The following is a 5,902-nucleotide window of genomic DNA, read 5'->3' as shown; positions in this document are numbered from 1 at the left end:
ACGAATGAAAGGCAGAAGATGGAGTATATACGAGAATATATTATTAATAACAACAATCGTTTCGACACATCTAGCATCGACTTCTCTTCTGTCTTTCTTTCATTTGTTATTTACCTAACGATCACTCTGAAAGTGACCGTGCTTTACCTGTAAGCTACCAGGTGTAAACCATTTGTTTTATTATCCATTACATATATATATATAATATTAAGGATAAAAATCCAAATTTACAGGTAAAAACTCAATTAAATTCAATTCAGCAAAATTTATAATTAAATTAAGTTTCACCGTATAAATATATATATACGAGGACTGTTCAATAACTATCCTCGCTGTTGCCATAGTAACGAAACTAAAACACGTGCAGTGAAGCCCATCGTGGGCAAAAATTGACCTTGATCTCTACAGTGCATGTGTACTAAGGTTTAATGTTCTAGCTCACTTCTGCTATTTACAGCTGTGCCTGGAATGCAGGTGTGTAGCACGTGATCGTCGCATGTACCTTGTTTCGTTGAAAGTTATATAAAGCTCTGCTTTTAGCTACTCCTGAGGTCAAAATTAAATGGGAATGTGTATTAATTATAATACATGGATACAAGGGAAATATATTTTGCGCATCCCATAATACATCAAATTTTTAAAAACGAAAGAATTAATTTAAATTGTGTCAATAGTTTCGGTTTCTATTTTGTTTTCTGTTTTGCTTTCTTTTTTTTTTTTCGGTTATTTTTCGCTGACCTCGCTGCAAATTAATATATTCTTTGTTATATATTTTTTTCGTTTCTAGGGTCCCGGTATATGTAAGTAAACATTCTAAATTATAATATATTAACCATTGAGCAAATTAACGCTTCACGTTAGTTCATTTTTTTCTCATATACACTTTAGAAGTAATTAGCCGTATATCATACCTTTTCTGCATTTCGTTGGCGAAGAAAATGAAAGACACCGACGCTAGTCTCGGATTACAATATAATAGAGCTGAGCATTTATAGACTAAAGAAACCCGCAGACATGCAGCCTACGTAAAGCATTTAAAATCTAACCAATCTGGACTTCTATAAAGCAAACTGGAAATCAATTGCGAAAAAGATCATCAAACAAATTGGCCCCAATGTCTCTCTACACCTAATACCGACATGAAATTCAGAGAATTCATGTCTGTAATGCAAGCTATATACTACAAGATTGTAAATTTGATTTTTCGCGATGTATTTACATTAAGTATGATACACAAATATCTATTTGAATCTAATACTGCTTCTGTTGCATATAACAGATTTTTTTTAAAAATTCCTTACTATTTCTTTTCCAGTCGATAGAAAATCTGCCCCTACACTTGAAAGTAGAAGAATAGTTTATGCCAGGGAGAAGAAATGGCAGTGTAAGCGTCCAAAATTTCCTACTGTTTTTCTTTTTCAGCCCTTCGTTTCTGTTTTTGTAAAGAAAAATGCATATCTTGCGTACTATTTATTTTATTCCCTGTAAGCATGGTCCTAGTATGAGACACTCAACTTGTCCTCGTGTATCTGACAAAAATATTATTTCAATTTCAATAACTATGTTCTTCTGGCTGCAACTTCAATAATAATAATAATAATAATAATAATAATAATAATCTTTTCTACTATAAGCACAATGGCTAGAATCTGTGGAGAGGGGATAATCGATCACATCGACCCCAGTACTCAATTGCACTCGTGTGCAAAAGATATGATGGTGTTAACTATATAGAAATGGGTTTCAATAGAGGTTCGATGATTCTTTAAAGCAGACCTCGAGCTAAGAACATCTACCTCTATTGAAACCCATTTCTATATAGTTAACACCATCAAATCTTTTGCACACGAGTGTCGTCCACAAGCGTCCTAGATACTTCGCGCCAGCTAAGCGCTCACTCTACGAACAGAGATGTCAAAGACATACACCATAAAGGCCATGGCAATCTATCTCAAAAATGATACAATTACTGCATATATTAAGAACTAATTACTATCGCTTTGCTGCACCACCTGGTCTTCCCAAGAAGACCCGTACCACACGGCAGAAGTGCTAAGCCCACTCTCCCAGGTGAAGGTGATTGGCCTGTAAGAGTCTTCTGTCAGTACCACGTAAAAAGCATTCGTGCCGGTGCCACATAAAAACGCTCGTGTGGTACCAGATAAAAGCACATAACACATTCTGTAAAATGATTGGCGTGGGAAAGGAATCCAGCCGTAGAAACCATAAAGGTTGTAAAGTTCATGACTTAGCCTGTCACACGAAATATATTTATCCATAGAACTGAATGTGTTATAGTGTGTATTTGATATATTTATGTATTTCTTCTTTTTTTTTCAGCTCTACCGAGCGGAGATGACGGAACCGAAAATGTGAGTATTATTTTCAATATTTTCGAAAGGTTGTAGTAGGAGTATACGATACTTCTAGTGTGACAATAGCCACAGTAAAGCGCTAAGCTGTAATAAAGTATTTAAGTTCATCCCTATAGTATCCCTAATTAACCTGCTGTTCGCAATTAGACTATGCAAGGCATATTCACTGTAAGCCTCCGTGTACGATGTTCTTAATGTTGAAACGCTGACTATAGCAATAATATGGCGGACTTTCATATATAATACCTAGCACCATTTTACATCATGGCTGAATCCCTACAAAAAGTGCATTGAAGTCAGAGAATCCTACTTCGAAGGAGATTAGAGTTTTGTACTTCTTTGAAATCAATAAATGCCTCTCTCAAAAATGTTTCAAACCTTTAGAAGTGCGCCTTGTATCTTCCTGTCTATGAACAACAAGTACCTAGAACTTTACGGATTCTTTCATATTTTTATCCGTAATATTAAAGTATTGACTTTCAGAATATCATCATACACATGAAGTCTACAGTGAACTTTCGCTCTCCTGATGTTCCTGTTTCCTCCTTAATATTATTTATACTCACTTCTTTATTCTGCATAACTATTTCATAAATGATTTGATGCCTTTAACAACCGCCTGTTCATCCATTATTTAACGTACTTCTATTAGTCGACCGGTACATTGCTTATAGCCAACTCGTGTTTGTTTGAATTTCTTCCACCTTTGTTTGACGTTGGATTTCTAGATATCCCCCTCTAACCTGATCACTAATTACCTGTAAATACGCCTACTCATTATGTATATACCGTAGAATAAAAAGATAAAATAGGAGGTAAAATAGACAGAGTAAGTTTACGGGAGCAGTTAATTGTTTTGTTGCTTCGGGGAGAGTCCTTCTTCAGAATAGACTGTAGATTAGAAAGAGAAGAAGAAAGAGGGTTTTAAAAGGCAAGAGACCAACTTAGGGTCAGGGTTATGGTCAGAGTTCCATGGAAGCACGCTGTTCCTTCGTTTCAGTCATCGCAAAATTCGACGAACAGGGGAGAAGAACTGTAAAATAAAGGCGCTCCACTTTGTAGTACAACCCCAAACAATGACGCAAGTCGGCAGACTGATGCTTGAGGGTCTCATCAACTGGCTTCTCGCGGCAAAAGCCTAAACAATAATGGGCTTGTCCCACAGTGAACATTTCCGGTTACTTTTGGGTATCCCCTCGTAGTTATATATCTATATGTATGTATATTCTATTGTGTCTGGGGAGAGTCATTCTCTTTTGGTGCCTTGTAATTTAACACACTCATCGGAAAAATTTCCACTTGCTTCTTTTTTTAATTTTTTTTTAAAGTTTCGTTGCGTCTTGCAACCTTTTCAATAGTTTTGAGTTTCAAAACTATTGAAAAGGTTGCAAGACGCAACGAAAATTTTAGAAAAATAAAAAAAGAAACACATGGAAATTTTAACGGTGAGTGTGTTAAATTATAAGGCACCAAAAGAGAATGACTCTCCCCACGCAACAGAATATGCTTCAACACACGAACTCACATAAAGAATCTTGCAGACCAAATCCAAAAACGAAATATATATGTATGTATTTATGTATGTATGTATGTATGTATGTATGTATGTATGTATCTATCTATCTATCTATCTATCTATCTGGCATTAGGGTGTAGTAAATCTGACTTTTTTTTAAAGGTGATAACTCTGTCATGATTTAATTGTTTTGTTTCTTATATTCTTCTTTGCATATTCTGAATTCGCCTGAAATTAATATTACATCTCGTTTTAACAATAAGTAAATATATTCCACTGTCTGTTTCTCTTTTAAAGGATTATATGAACTGCCAATCAAGAATAAGTAAGTAGACCTTTTCTGTTATAAGACATTACTAACAAGCATCAAAACGTATTAACGTTTTAAGCAAGATGCCTTCTCATATATAATATTGTTGAAACAAAGAGACCACAGTTATTTTAATATTTTTCTCCACATTGTTGAATCAACAAATGCAAAGTCACCATAACTACATATAAATACCCCAGATACCCGCAACAATAAATTTCGCAGCTTACCTCAACACGAGCGTATTCGGTCGCAGTGGCAGCATAGCTGCCTATGTGCTATTACGACCGAAGACGCATATGCCGAGGTAAGCTACGAAATTTAGTGTTGGAAGTATCTGGGGTATTTATATGGTTGTGTGGTAAGAAGACGGTGAGCTGGCAGAAACGTTACCCCACGGGGCTAAATGCTTAGCAGTATTTTCGTTTGCCGTTACGTTCTGAGTTCAAATTCCGCCGAGGTTGACTTTGCCTCTCATCCTTTCGGGGTCGATAAATTAAGTACCAGTTACGCACTGGGGTCGATGTAATCAACTTAGTCCCTTTGTCTGTCCTTGTTTGTCCCCTCTATGTTTAGCCCCTTGTGGGCAATAAAGAAATAAGAAACGTTAACCCACGGGGCGAAATGCTTAGCAGTATTTCGTCTGCCGTTACGTTCTGAGTTCAAATTCCGCCGAGGTTGACTTTGCTTTTCATCCTTTCGGGGTCGATTAAATAAGTACCAGTTACGCACTGGGGTAGATGTAATCGACTTAATCCCTTTGTCTGTCCTTGTTTGTCCTCTCGTGGGCAATAAAAAGATAAGAAGGTATGGATTTGTGTTTGCTTTCCTGTGGGTATGTATAAATATGTGTCCTGCTAAAGAAAGAAAAGCCATGGGGCAAATCCAGAAATTAGTTAATCCAAGGCTATCTATATTGTTATTAATTTCCGTTAGCCTGCACCCTCGATTTCAACACGTGTGTAACTTTGTGAATTTTTAAGTGTTGAGACGATTTAGCGTCTATTTTTTGCATAGAGGCTAGAAATTTTTTTCTATGCCTTCAATTATAATTATATATATGATCTATTTTTTATATGCTGGCCACCGATACATTTTTTGAAGAAATTTTATCCTTTATTCTTATATATGTATATATTTATTTATATAAACACATACGCATATATATATATGTGTGTGTATGTGTATAATCACGTATGTCTTTATAAGTTGATATATGTATGTATATATATCTGTTTCAGGTGGCCGGGCTAACACTCTAGTAAGTATTATTTTCAGACTTTTATGATGTTGGTATTGTAATGTACTGTAGTTGTTTTGTGCGCTGTTCTTGGGGCAGGGAGAGTTGGAAATCATTGCTTCCTTGCACGAATCGAGTATCGTGTTACGTAAAAGTACTGAATTTTCAAACTTCGACTTTCACATTGGTTTAGAGGTTGTTGGCACTCCGTCGCTTACGACGTCGAGGGTTCCAGTTGATCCGATCAACGGAACAGCCTGCTCGTGAAATTAACGTGTAAGTGGCTGAGCATTCCACAGACACGTCTACCCTTAACGTAGTTCTCGGGGATATTCCGCGTGACACAGTGTGACAAGGCTGACCCTTTGAATTACAGGCACAACAGAAGAGTGAAAGTTGTGGTGAAAGAGTACAGCAGGGTTCGCCACCATCCCCTGCCGGAGCTTCGTGGTGCTTTAGGT

The 5,902-nt window shown here is 36.5% G+C and overlaps 1 long non-coding RNA gene across 1 annotated transcript; it reads left to right on the top strand.

The window, feature by feature from the left end:
* Positions 1-776: 776 nt before the first annotated feature.
* Positions 777-5,896, top strand: LOC106871449 (uncharacterized). The gene is made up of 5 exons (XR_001409658.2): positions 777-800; positions 1,316-1,384; positions 2,341-2,372; positions 4,189-4,216; positions 5,443-5,896. It is a non-coding gene; the product is annotated as an uncharacterized LOC106871449 (long non-coding RNA).
* Positions 5,897-5,902: the final 6 nt, after the last annotated feature.

The sequence above is a fragment of the Octopus bimaculoides genome, chromosome 17, assembly GCF_001194135.2.
Source record: "Octopus bimaculoides isolate UCB-OBI-ISO-001 chromosome 17, ASM119413v2, whole genome shotgun sequence".
In the NCBI taxonomy this organism is placed as follows: Eukaryota; Metazoa; Mollusca; class Cephalopoda; order Octopoda; family Octopodidae; genus Octopus; species Octopus bimaculoides.
The sequence above is the reverse complement of the archived record's forward strand: the minus strand, read 5'-3'. Positions and strand labels throughout refer to the sequence as shown.